Source organism: Mustela lutreola, chromosome 6 (genome assembly GCF_030435805.1).
Source record: "Mustela lutreola isolate mMusLut2 chromosome 6, mMusLut2.pri, whole genome shotgun sequence".
Taxonomy (NCBI): Eukaryota; Metazoa; Chordata; class Mammalia; order Carnivora; family Mustelidae; genus Mustela; species Mustela lutreola.
This window is the reverse complement of record NC_081295.1, coordinates 99,531,719-99,545,373: the sequence shown is the minus strand read 5'-3', so window position 1 is coordinate 99,545,373 and position 13,655 is coordinate 99,531,719.

The following is a 13,655-nucleotide window of genomic DNA, read 5'->3' as shown; positions in this document are numbered from 1 at the left end:
AATTTTGAGGTGGGCTCCAAAAGAGAGGCAGGCAGTGCAGAGTGACCACAGGGCATCCGCCAACTTCCTGTTCTGAGCCTACCATTTGGACCCATTTTGAACCTTTGCCAAGGACACGGGATTTGCCGTGCGAAAAACGGGACTGAGGGCTTTCCCGGGACTGGGTACTTTCCCATAAACAATAACAACTAATATTTAAAGAGTACCTGCTTCTGTGCCAGCCACCTTCTACTTTACGGTATCAACTTTGTTTAACCTTCACTAAGACCCTCTGAGGTAGTAGTACTATGACATCCCCATTTTACTGAGGAAACTGAGGAAACTCGCCAAAAGTCATGTAAACAACTGAGCAGTGTCAGATCCAGGTTTCAGAAAAGGAGGTGCATGCAGGCTCTGTGGTCTTTCTGCCCGGGGTTCGAGTCTCGACTCCCGCTGTGTGTATTATTAATGCAGGAAAGCACATAACATTATGACTAGCACCTAGGAAATACTCAAGTATTTGCTATTATTATTAAAAGAATGGTTCTTGTTTTCCAAGAGCTTAAAATATACTTTAAGAGATTGCTAAGGTTCCTAAAGGAGAGGCACCTGTTGAATGGATGAATGGGACAGATAATGGATGCATGTGAAGTGTTAGAGGAGGGAACAGTGGTGAAGTAGTGGTCAGGTCTGGGTCACAGGTTGCTGGGGAGAGTAACTGCTTAAAGTTCTACCCAAACAACCCAAGCATCAGCCTCTGATCCTCACCCACTTGAGCTAATCATTACATCCTTTGTTTTTGATGATCATATGGGTGTGTGTGTGTGTGCGTGTTTAAAAGTACAATCAAGGGGTGCCTGGGTGGCTCATTGGGTTAGAGCCCTGCATCAGGCTCTCTGCTCAGCGGGGAGCCTGCTTCCCCGCCCCCCTGCCTGCCTCTCTGCCTACTTGTGATTTCTCTCTCTGTCAAATAAAATCTTTAGGGTGCCTGGGTGGCTCAGTGGGTTAAGCCGCTGCCTTCGGCTCAGGTCATGATCTCAGGGTCCTGGGATCGAGTCCCACATCGTGCTCTCTGCTCAGCAGGGAGCCTGCTTCCTCCTCTCTCTCTGCCTGCCTCTCTGCCTACTTGTGATCTCTCTCTGTCAAATAAATAAATAAAATCTTAAAAAAAAATAAAATCTTGAAAAAAATACAATCAATTTTTACTAGTCATGAAACCTCTCTTAAGGAATGCTGTGATACCTGCTTTTTTCTGCTGGAGGAAGCGTTTATTAATTTTGCAAATGGTTATCTGTTTGATGTCAAGCCGTGGAGTCAGACTCAAACAGGTGCCGAGTCCAAGACTGACTCTGGTGTGGGGGTGAGGAGTGGGAAGGGATATTATCTTAACTGAAACATGAAGTCTGAGAGGGAGCCAGTGGGCAAGGAGTCAGAAGAACCACACTGGGGGCAGCAGGAATGGTCTGAGCAAAGACCAGAGTGGGGCCGGGGGAGTGGGCTCTGTGCCTTGTGATCTGTGCCTTCTGAGAGCCAAGAGAGGGTACTTAGTTGGGGCTGGAGAATTGTGAATTAGAAGAAGAGTGAACTGGTCCAACAACAAGCCCTATTCTCAAAGAACCAGGGCTGAGCATGGTTTCCTGCCTCTGAGTCTTCTATTTAAATCATCTGGACTGTGCAGCCTGCAGATGTTGCTGTGTGGAAACCTCATGGGGTGAGAGGTCATCTTTGTGCACAGCTTGGTTTTCATTGGTTGTCCTCAGCTGACTTTAATGCTCTGTCTCTGCGTACACTTAAATCCGGAATTTGTCTCGAATGAAATGACTCCTCACAGTTCAGTGCTTTGCTGAACTGTAAAATAATTATGTTTGCGTCTGTGGTAAAATGGATTTACATACATTCACTAGCATACATGCCTAACTTGATTTTAGCCAAAAGAGATTTCTTGGAAATAAAACAAGGCAAAAATTAAAGATAGCTCCATTTTTCCTGTTCTGTGGGTCTCCGTGGAGCTACTATTGTGCTTGTGATACTCAGAGTGGAAAAATCAAACAGAAAATTGGATTCTTGAGAAAGAGGACTTGATGTACAGGGTTAATCCATTTGGCTTCTTCAGATCTTTTTGAGTAAACAGTGCTTAATGGAATAAAAATAGCATCTTTGAGGAAAAGCAGGTTATCTTATCTGATAAGGCTGCTTTTTCTCATTACATTAATGTTGCTTTGATAACACATTTTAAAGTGTTTTTTTATTGAAAAGGAAAAGTCCCAAGAGAAAGTGTAGAATGAAAAATAGGGCATGATAATACTTGAAAACCTATAACTGAAGAACATTCTAAAAGTCCTCTCAGCAGGGCAGTGGGGCTGACTGTAAAGGTGAAACTGGGTCCAAATTTAATGAGAGGGAAGATTCCATCCCTCTCTCTCTCCTTATGGTTGGGTCTCAGAGGCTAATTGCTATGGCAAGTTTAGGTATTATTTCCCAACAACTTTCTTGGAAAGAAGGACAACGACTATTAGAAAAGCTAAAATTGAAATCAGGTGTGGATAGAGTGTTAATTTAATTTTTTAATAAAATATTTTTAAAAAAGATTTTATTTATTTATTTGACAGAGAGAGAGAGATCACAAGCAGGCAGAGAGGCAGGCAGAGAGAGAGAGGGAGAAGCAGGCTCCTCACCCAGCAGAGAGAATGTGGGGCTCGATCCCAAGATCCTGAGATCATGACCTGAGCCGAACGCAGTGGCTCAACCCTCTGAGCCACCCAGGTGCCTCTAGAGTGTTACTTTTAAAACAACAACACACCTGTAATACTGTGGCCAGGCTCTGGAACACTTAGTAGGATTTGTATATCTCATCCGCTCAGGTGACATTTAATGAAGTTCTTTTTTTTTTTTTTTTTAAGATTTTTTCTTTATTTATCTGACAGAGATCACAAGTAGGCAGAGAGGCAGGCAGAGAGAGAGAGGAAGCAGGCTCCCTGCAGAGCAGAGAGCCCGATGTGGGGCTCGATCCCAGGACCCTGGGATCATGACCTGAGCCGAAGGCAGAGGCTTAACCCACTGAGCCACCCAGGTGCCCCTAATGAAGTTCTTTTTTAAAGGTTTTCTTTTATTTTTGAGAGAGAGAGAGAGAGTGCGGGCATGAGCAGGGTGGAGGGTCAGAGGGAGAAGCACATTCCCCGCTGACTGGGGAGCCTGATATGGGGCCATCCTGGGACTCCAGGATTATGACCTGAGCGGAAGGCAGACACTTAACAGACTGAGCCACCCACGTGCCCTAAGAGATTTAATGAAGATTATCAGGATAAAGGTGGAGAAGAAGAAATTGCGTTGTTCATGAAATGACACTTATAAAAGTTTTTGGTAAATTATTCCCATTAGTTAATAATGTTGGCTTTTAGGTTTAAGTTCAGTTAGTGAAGTTTCTAGGTCAGGAGCTTGCCAGATGAATAAGAAATGTCTAAGGCTCTCCCACACACTGACTGAGCCTATGGTCAAAATGTTATAGGATGTTTCTGGGTCATTCCCTTTTGCAAAGATGTATCTACAGACAGAAATTTAACAAAACTTTTTCCCTCCCTTTTCCTTAAATATACCCTGGGAGGCTTCTGAGATGTTTAATTTAGTGGTTCCCAAATCTGCTGCCCACTGGGACCACCTGAGTATTTTAAAAACTACCAACGCCTGGCTCCCACCTCCAGCTATTGTAATTTACCTGGGATAGCTGCAGAATGGGGAATGTTTCTAAAAATCTTTTTTAAAAATCTTATCTTTTTATAATTGTAGATATGTATGCATTGGTAAGAAATAATATAGAGAGATTCCTTTTTTTTTTTTTACCCAGTTTCCCCTTAGGGGACCATCTTCCATAACTGTACTAGTAGAATATCACAACTAGGTATTGATATCGATATAGTCAAGATACAGAACATGTTCATCACCACAAGGGGCCCCTCCTCTCATGCTGGCCGTTTATAATCAAACCCACTTCCCTGCCCACTCCAACTCCTCGTAACTTCTAGCAACCATTCAATCTGTACTCCATTTCTATAATTTTGCCATTTCAAGAATATTATATGAATGGAATCCTATGGTTTGTATCCTTTGGGGATTAATTTTTTTCACTCAGTCTAATTATCTGAAGATTGATCCTGGTTGTTGCCTGTATCAATGGTTAGGTTAGTTCCTTTTTATTCCTAAGTAGTAGTACCTGGTATGGATATACCACAGTTTGTTAACCATCAGGATGGCTTTCAGGTTTTGATTATTAGAAATAAGCTGATCTGAGAATTCACTATTATTATTATGTAAGCATATATTGTCATTTCTCTGGGATAAATATCCAGGAATAGAATTGTTGGGTTGTATGGCAAGGGCATGTTTACCTTAAAAAAAAAAAAACTTTTTTTGGAACGGCTGTGCCATTTTACATTCCTACCATCGGCATATGAATGATCCAGTTTCTCTGCATCCCTGTGAGCATTTGACAGTCATTCCTTCATATGTTAGCTCTTCAGAGAGATGTGCAGTGATAGCACACTGTAGTTTTAACTTGCATTGCCCTACAGGTGAATGATGTTAGACATCTTTCATGAGTTTATTTGCCACCATTTGGCAAAATGTCTTTTCATGTCTTTCACCCATTTTCTACTTGGATTACTTTTTTTTTTTTTTTTTGACTGTTGCATTTTGGGAATTTCTTATATGTTCTAGAGACTCGTTCTTTGTCACGTATGTGGTTTGCAAATCTTTTCTCCCACTCTGTAAAGAACGTGTCTTTTCATGCCTCCAGTAGAGTCACAGAGCAAAAGTTTTAAATTTTGATGCCGCCCGATTGATCAGTTTTTCCTTTTATGGATTGTTCTTCACATTGATCAAGGACTGTCCAGCATTATGAACCAAGCAGAACTTGCATTGAAGAAAATAGAGTGCCTCACTACAGAAACATTTCATGTTAAAATTTCCATCCAGATAAGGATGTTCATTTCTGTTCTCTCGTTTCGCTGTATTGACTTTCTTTTTTTGAAAGATTTTATTTATTTATTTGACACAGAAATCACAAGTAGGCAGAGAGGCAGGCAGAGAGAGAGGAGGAAGCAGGCTCCCTGCTGAGCAGAGAGGCTTGAGGTCCTGGGGCTGAGATCATGACTGAGCCGAAGGCAGAGGCTTTAACCCACTGAGCCACCCAGGCTCCCCTGTACTGACTTTTTAAGAGATGTTCATAGTTTCAGAGAAACCACATGGACATAAAGGTAGACTTACAGCTTCCAAAGATTTGAACTGCAAAACTGCTACTGCTTATTAATCTTGTCTGTAACATTACAGATAAGATCTTTCTCAAAGAAAGAGCTCTTGGTGTGGTACATAAACAATGAATCTTGGAACACTGAAAAAAATAAAATTAAGATGTTTAAAAAAAAAAAAGAAAGAGCTCTCTACTTGTGGGCACATGGAATTGATTAATATAAGGATAATTTCTGGACTGTCATGCACAGACCATACAACTTCACCAAAAAATAGTTCATTGTTTAGGGAAAAAAAAGATTTATTGCCATGATGAGAAGAGGCCAGGAACAGGCTCACATGGCCCAAGAATTACTACTCATTCATTTAAAGAGTAAAGTGAGGCGATTAAGCACAGTCCATGGGGATTATGAATTAAGGGCAGTGACTTTCTTAGAATGTAGGGTGAGGAAGAATGTTTGTATAGTCAGAGCAGTGAATTTCCAGTTACTGGAAGTTTTCAACCAGACCCTGGACCACCACATACCAGGACCATTGGAAAGGTGAATCAGGTACTAGGAAGTTACAGTAGTGAGTTTTGAGAGCCTATCCAAACCTGAGTGTCTCTGGCATCATGACCCTTCTCCAAGGTAAGATACAGAAGTGTCCTAGAGACGAAGAACATAGGCAGGACTGATCCCAAGAAATTTGGGCAAAGATGGTTGGAGGAGGACCTTCTCTAGATAAAGTTAGATTTATGGAGCTGAGAAAGACTTTGGAGAGAGGTTTATCACACTCTTGGTAAAGAGATGGAGAACTTGTATTAGGCTGGAATATGAAATCCCAGTGGCTTCACACAAGAAAAGCTTATTGTTCTCTTGTGCAAACTCCTTCCTGAATGTTCTTGAAGTGACTCTCCTCCAAGTGATGACCCAGGGACCCACGTTCCTTCCATCTTGTTGCAAGTCCCTCAAGCACATGGCCTCTAAGATCTACATGAAAGGGCGGGAGAGGAAAGGCAGGCAAGGCTCCTGGGTGCTTGAGACATCTGAGCCCTGAGTGTTTCATGCATCACTTTCACTCACACTCATTAGGCAGAATTGGTCACAGCCAACTTAATTTCAAGGGAGGCTGGGAAACAGAAGACCAGACTGGTCATCGATGCACACTGATATTTTCAGCCACAAGAAGCCAAGACCCAGAGGATACCATGATTTCCACGATTTCATTATGACCACTGTGTTATGTCGTGTTAATGTGTTTGTGTTGCCAGAACTGAAATCAGGTGGGATGACCGATAAGGTTAACTGTGATAGATGATGGTATTTGAACCCCTCCATGGCCTGGGCCTGGGCATTCCACTATCCAGCTAGTGTCCCATCAAAACAGAACTATTTGTAGCCCCCATGCCCACCTGGTCTGCTCTCTGTTCTCTTGCTGCCCCTTTCATAGATGTGAATACTTCCTCTTTTGTGGGGGGACATCGTAGAGGGAGAGAGAGAATCCTAAGCAGACTCCACACCCAGCGAGGAGCCTGATGACCCTGAGATCATGACCCAAGTTGAAATCAAGAGTCTAACTGACTGAGCCACCCAGGTGCCCTGTGAATACTTTCTGCTTCACCTAACTCCTTCTTGTCTGCTTATTCTCTCAGACTTAACTACAATGTCTGTCCTTGCAGGAAGCTGATCCCAGTTTCCTGATTCTGCTCCCCAGATACTGTGCTCCCACATTGTCCAATCCGTATTTCTCACAGCATCATTCCTAAAGGTTATGTCATTATCCATTTATGATTCAGTCTCCTGCACTACTCTGTATTTGTAAGCAACTCTACTTATTAGAGTTGAGATTTTCCTAGTTCTTGGCATGCTGAATAATTTTGGGTTGTATCCTAGACAGTTGGAAGATTATGTTATGAGACTCTGGGTCTTGTTTAAATCCGATGGAATGCTGACTTTTGTTTTGTTTTGTTTTAGCAGGCGATCGACCCAGTTGGTTTTAGGCTGCAGGCTCTGAGCAGCCTCCTGTGGGTTGTGGTTTTAAAGTCCGCTGTTTTCAAAGCCTTTGCAGGGCAACTGGGATCAAGTTGATGTGTACGCCACCTAGTGGCCAGTCCGACCCCAGGGCTATGATCTCTACAACGATTCATTCTCAATCTAGGATACACTTCATGGTCAGATTCGTGCCTGCACAGCCTGGGAATAAAACCAGGTTCTTAAAACAGTTTGACCAGTGCCTCCCAGCTGCCTCCTTTCTGAGATTTCCCCGGTGCTTTCTGGTTCTCTAAAGTGTCCCTTTTTGGTCCTCATCTGCTGTGCATTTCCAATGAACTATGCCCGTATCTGGGGGATGTTATTCTTGTTCAGCAGAAATGGGATGGACCTCCCGCACTGCACTGTGCCAGTTATTTTTTTTTTTTTAATTTGGATAGTAAGATCAATGAACCATACATCCACAAGGAAGTATGGAAAGGTTTATTACTTACTTCATGGAACTTTCTGGAGAGAGCAAAGAGGGCTCCCAAGCTGGTCTGAAAATGGCTTGAAAGAGCCAGGAATGGGGATGGGCTTGGGCGATTTCCCTACATGCAGGCTGGAACTCCATGGTGTGGACTTCCCCCTGGTGGCAAAGGAGCAACTGAGCCTTCTTATCAGCTTTGTCCAGATGTGGGACAGAAAGGGAAGGAGGAGTGGTGAGGCTTGAGAGCTGTCTGCAATCAAACATTGAAAATCGAGTCAGACTCTTCATTACAGTGGCCAAGAGGTGGGAAGACAGAGATGGGGGGGACAAAAAGCGGCAGGCATATGTGCTCCTCTCACTGTTCTTAGGATCAGAGAGGATGTTCCTTCCATCCCTCAGAGTTTTAGGGACCTGGGGTCCCTGGAGGGGTTTGAAAGATTAACCCTGGGGGGTTTGAAAGATTAAGGAAAAGAAAAAGGAAAATGGGAAATTTCCTCCATTGTCTCTGAATGTGGGGAGATCCTTTTCCTGCTGCCCATATCAAAAGAGCAGGGCCTTTCTTGAAGTTCTCTCTGTCCTTGTCAATGCTCCCTTCCAGGTTTTAGGCTGCCTTGAATCCAGGGCATGGGACCAGGGGGAGAAAAGTGGTGAGCTTACCACCACCTTAGTGGTCCTTCAAATTTCCATTTTTTCCCCAAGCCACCTGCTACTATTTACTTCTCTTAGTAAATACCTGCTCCTTATATTCTGTCCAGGCTGTGTAACTGCATTCAGTGGGAGAGACAATGTGAGTTAGTCCAGCTTAATCCATTTTACATGGAACCCTGAAATTTATCTTACACCATTTTGTTCACCCCATGCCTAGTACAGTGCTTTATACATGAAAGGGACTTAACAGATGGTCATTGAATGAACAAAGTGAATGAGTGAACAAATTGAAGTCGTATGACTTACTTACAAATAATACAGAAATTCACATTTCCAAAGAAAAATTTCTGATATCCATGCCATGGCCAATGTTCCTCGATGCTCTTGCTGGGAGAGTATGGTATCCTTTACAGAGAGGATTTAGCCTCAGTTCATAAAAAAGAATTTTTTTTCTTATTTTTAAAAATATTTTATTTATTTGAGAGCAAGACAGTGAGAGGGAGAGAGCGTAAGCGGAGAGGAGGGGCAGAGGGAGAGGGAGAAACAGACTCCCCACTGAGCAGGGAGCCTGAATTTGGGCTCAATCCCAGGACCCTGAGATCATGACCTGAGCCAAAGGCAGACACTTAACCAATTGAGCCACCCAGGTGTCCCCCCAAAATAATTTTTCTTGTTGAATTTTTGAATGAGTCATGTATTTTTAAAAACCCAAAATTGCTATGTCTCTGGAAAGGCTTTTGATTGTATAGGTTTGAGAATGTACTTTCTTAAATTCTGTTCCTCCCTTGCCTATTCCAGAATTAAAATAAAATAATGCAAACTGGCCAAATACCTCCTTTAGTGGCACTTCTTAAGTTTGAGTTCCCACGCAAACAGGCGGCACTCTATGTTTAAAAAGAACTCTGTGGAGCTCTGCTGTTCATTCTTCTTCTAAATAGTCTGCATGTGAATTATGGGATCCATTTACACTCAGAAGGCTAGAAACCCCCAAGTATTTGAATGGCAGGCTCTTTAATCTTAAGCTGCTGTGACCCCCCACCACCCTGCCCCCCCGTGACAGGACTCGGCCAACATGAAATCAACTCCAGCTCATCTTTTCCATTGTTGAATTCGCCTTTGACAGGGACCCCAGGAGTCAATGGGACCTCTGTGTGTGGATGGGATTCCCAGGAGAGTCAGGAAGGGGCTGATGATTCATGATAGAAAACATCCCAAAGGGGCTCTGCTTCCCTTTTAATTTTGTGCCAGTGGGGGAAGTTTTGGAAACCGATGCTGATGAGGACAGAATTCTCATTGGGAGCTAAACAGGATCCCTAACAGAAAAGAAACACAAGCTTATGAGAACCAGGTCCAATTCTCTTGTCACGGAGGCCCCACCAGTGAAGAACAGCCCACCAAAGAGGGTGTGCATCCTTTAAATGTGTCGGCGACTTGACCCCCTCTGCAGAACCCTTTTTCCCCGATTCCATAGGAACAAATCAGTTATCTGCTCTGAGTCATTAAATGCCGTTTCTCTCAGCGTCTGCTTTTTTCTGCTCCCTTTTTGTTCTCTCTGGGTGCCTTGGCTTTTTCTGTCCTGGTTTATCCCAGGTATGAATTGCACCCATATTGGGAATTCTCTCTTATGGAAGAATTGGCACCAAGTGGACAAGTTAAAACCTTCCAAATAGAATCTTTAAAAATAAACAAATAATGGGAGTATCTGGCTGGCTCAGTCAGTTGAGCATATGACTCTTGGTCCTGGGTTGTGAGTTCAAGCCCTACATCAGGTGTAGAGATTACTTAAAAATAAAATCTTCCCTTTTTTTTTTTTAAGACTTTATTTATTTGACAGGGAGAGAGAGAGCACGGGGGTGGGGGAGGCAGGAACTGCAGGCAGAAGGAGAAGCAGGCTCCCCACTAAGCAAGGAGCCCAACGTGGGACTCTATCCCAGGACCCTGGCATTATGACCTGAGCTGAAGGCAGTTGCTTAACCAACTGAGCCACCCAGGTGCCCCAAAATAAAAATCTAATATAAATCTAAAATAAAATAACCACCCTCCCCAAACCTTCTATAAGTCAAATCCAGTTCCAAGGAGTTCCAGGGAACTATTCATCTACTTTTGACACAAAACTTTTATCTGAGCTTTGTATTAGTTATTACAACTTGGAACATCTTTGGTTATAGAAGAATTTTTGTTGACTGGAACTAGTTTGGCCACAGAATCTGTTCCCTGCCTTACCAGCACCACCCCAGAGGCCCAGTAACCTGCTGGGGTGCATCGTCTAGGTCAGCGAAGATTTGGTCTGAGCTATCTCCCGGGGGAGGAATCCTGGGGTCCTCGAAAGACCTGGCCCCCTGTGGGGGACCTCCCTGCCCCTACTCCCTTCTGGTTGTTCCCTGGGAATGTTTGTTTTCTCATTTATGTCTAGATTCAACTAATAGGAAAGAGAATGAAACTAGCTACTTGGGGGTTCCCCCCCCTTATTCCTTGTCTCCTCCCCAATGCAGAGAAAGGCAAAGGAGAATCATAATGCATCTTCACTACAAGTATTTTGAATCCCCACATTTTCTTTCATTTTAGGGGAAAAAACTTGTACAAAAACTGTACAAGTAAAGGATGTGTGTTGTAGAAAAACTAGAAGAGAGAGAGAGAGAGAGAAAGAAACCTCCAAAAATACCTTCCCCATTAAAAAAATCAGGCTTCTCAATGGCTTCACTCTTTCCATTTCCACTCTTCCTGAGACTCAGTTCCTGCTGATTTTCATCAAGTCTTATTCTTCTGATTACCACCCTGTGTCTGGTTGGTGCCCCGAGCCCCCAGCATTTCCCCCCACCACTTTAGCTAAGTTGCTTTGAAGAAGATAAAGTACACAAGGGACATGTATCCATAATAGAACAAAATATCCTCATGGACAATTTCAGCAACTCTCTTATAAGGAAGCGATGCCTTGATACTGTTCCTTGGGTCGGCTTCCCCTGACCAGCCTCAGTCCTTATGCCTTCTTACCCCTGGGCAATTTGGCCTTTGTGGGTGACTTTCAGACTTTCTTTCTTAGATCCTCTGAACAGTGGTCGTTCCTTGCCAGCCCTGGCCAGTCTCTCCCAGCTCTCAGTCCTGTACGCAGTTTCTTTCCTTGCATGTTCTTAACGCTACGCCTCTACAAACTCCTTTGTCCATTCTGGGGGCAAGTGTGGCATATGTGAACATCAATCTGCACATTCAGGAATGCAAGAGATTTATTTTTTTCTGCAAGCCACTTATTTTCTATTTCAAGCCTCCATTTCATTGGATGGAAGGAGTTTAATATGTCATTGTGGGATTTATACACACACACACACATGCACACACACACACATACACACATTTAGTCTAGGTCACTGTCTCTCCTTGCTAGACTCCCCTGAGCATTGCCTGTTCCTGCTAGGCCTCTGGGCTGTGTGGGTCGCAGTTAAGTCATCCTTGACCGGAGTTCTCCTCCAGCCCCAGCTTGCTCTCAGCTGGACTCTTCACTACTTTAAGCTGCGGGGGATGGGTCTTCTCTTCCCGTACAATGCTGGGAAAAGTGAAAACCTCCATGGAGCTCCCAGCGGCCTTCATCACATCTCCGGTGTTCTGGGGTGTAAAGGTGTGTGGGGCCTGTTTCAAAGCCTGAGTGCTGGCTGACTACATCATTTGCTGGGCCCCATGCAAGATGAAAACATAAAGCTGGGGAGGGGTTGGGGAAAGTCAACCTCCCCCTCTCATGGGGCCCAGCAGATGATCCCGAGGGGATTGTGGCCTTCATGCCATACACATGTGCCGTACACATATCCATATGTATGCCCCCATGTCTGGACTGGGGGTAGACCACAGAGTCCACTGCTTTTTTTTTTTCCTCTTTTAAGATTTTATTTATGTATTTGACAGACAGAGATCGCAAGTAGGCAGAGAGGCAGGCAGAGAGAGAGAGAGAGAGGAGGAAGCAGACTCCCTGCAGAGCAGAGAGCCCAATATGGGGCTTGATCCCAGGACCCTGGGATCAGGACCTGAGCCGAAGGCAGAGGTTTTAACCCACTGAGCCACCCAGGCACCCCCAGAGAGTCCACTGCTTTGCCCACCCTGTGGCTTTGGCACTGCCACCTGAGGTGCAAAGGCACCTGCCTTAGTCTCACCTCCAGATGCCTTGAAGCCTGTGCACCATCTCCTCTCCGGACCTATGCCAGGTGTGGAAGGAAGCCAAGAGGGCCATGGCACAGGGCACCAGGGGGCGAGAGGTGGGGAACTCACCCCAGGGGAGACCTGGGGGCAGGATTCTCTGTGAGCCAAGGCTTGCTCCATCGCCCTGTCACACTCTACTCTACAAGTCATACATTCCAAGTTAAAACTTCAAGAATTTCAAAACAGCCATTGCAGAGTATTAAACCCCAGTGCCAGGCCCTTCTGAGCACCTTGCCATGCGCACCAGCACTGGCCAGGTTAACCTGATTTTCCTCTGTACCTGGATACAGAAAAGCCAGGAAATAGGCTTCTTTCTGTATGACACCATCCCTTGGGGCCATGGGAATACAACGGTTCTGGCTATTGCCTGGAACGGGGTGAGGGAGGAGTGAGAAGAGTAGGGAGGGGAAGATCCTGAGAGTAACAGGAATTACCAGAAAGAGAAAGAGAACACCCAAACTCGCATTTCAAAAACTCTTTTCCCAGCACATAAGTATCTGCCGATCCTAGCACTCATGGACTTCCAGCTGTCGTCCTTCATCTGAGTCACCAGCGGACTCACCTGCCGGGCACCAGGGCCCGCCCCCCCCATCATGCCCCCCCCCCATCATACACTCAAACAATAGCCTGTATCTCTGCTGGGGTAGGAGGGGGCCTTAATTTCTAGGACTAGGGCAGAGGGCTGCTGAGGCTTTAGGCCACAGGGGCCAAGCCCTCTCAGAGTTGTGGTTTTTTTTTTTTTTTAAAGATTTTATTTATTTATTTGACAGAAAGAAATTACAAGTACACTGAGAGGCAGGCAGAGAGAGAGAGAGAGAAGGAAGCAGGCTCCCTGCTGAGCAGAGAGCCCGATGCGGGACTCGATCCCAGGACCCTGAGATCATGACCTGAGCCGAAGGCAGCGGCTTAACCCACTGAGCCACCCAGGTGCCCCCAGAGTTGTGTTTTAAAATCAGAACATGTTCTTCTAAGTATGGCGCCCTCCAGACCTGCAGTGTCAGCATCGCTGGGGAACTCGTTAGAAATGCAGATTTCTCAGGCTTGCCCCACATCCTCTAAAGCTGAGGGTCTGGGGGTGGGACTCACAGAGGGTTTTAACAAGTGTCTAGTGATTTAATGCACGATACACTTTGAGAACCGCTGCTCTAAACGTATATTACGTGGGA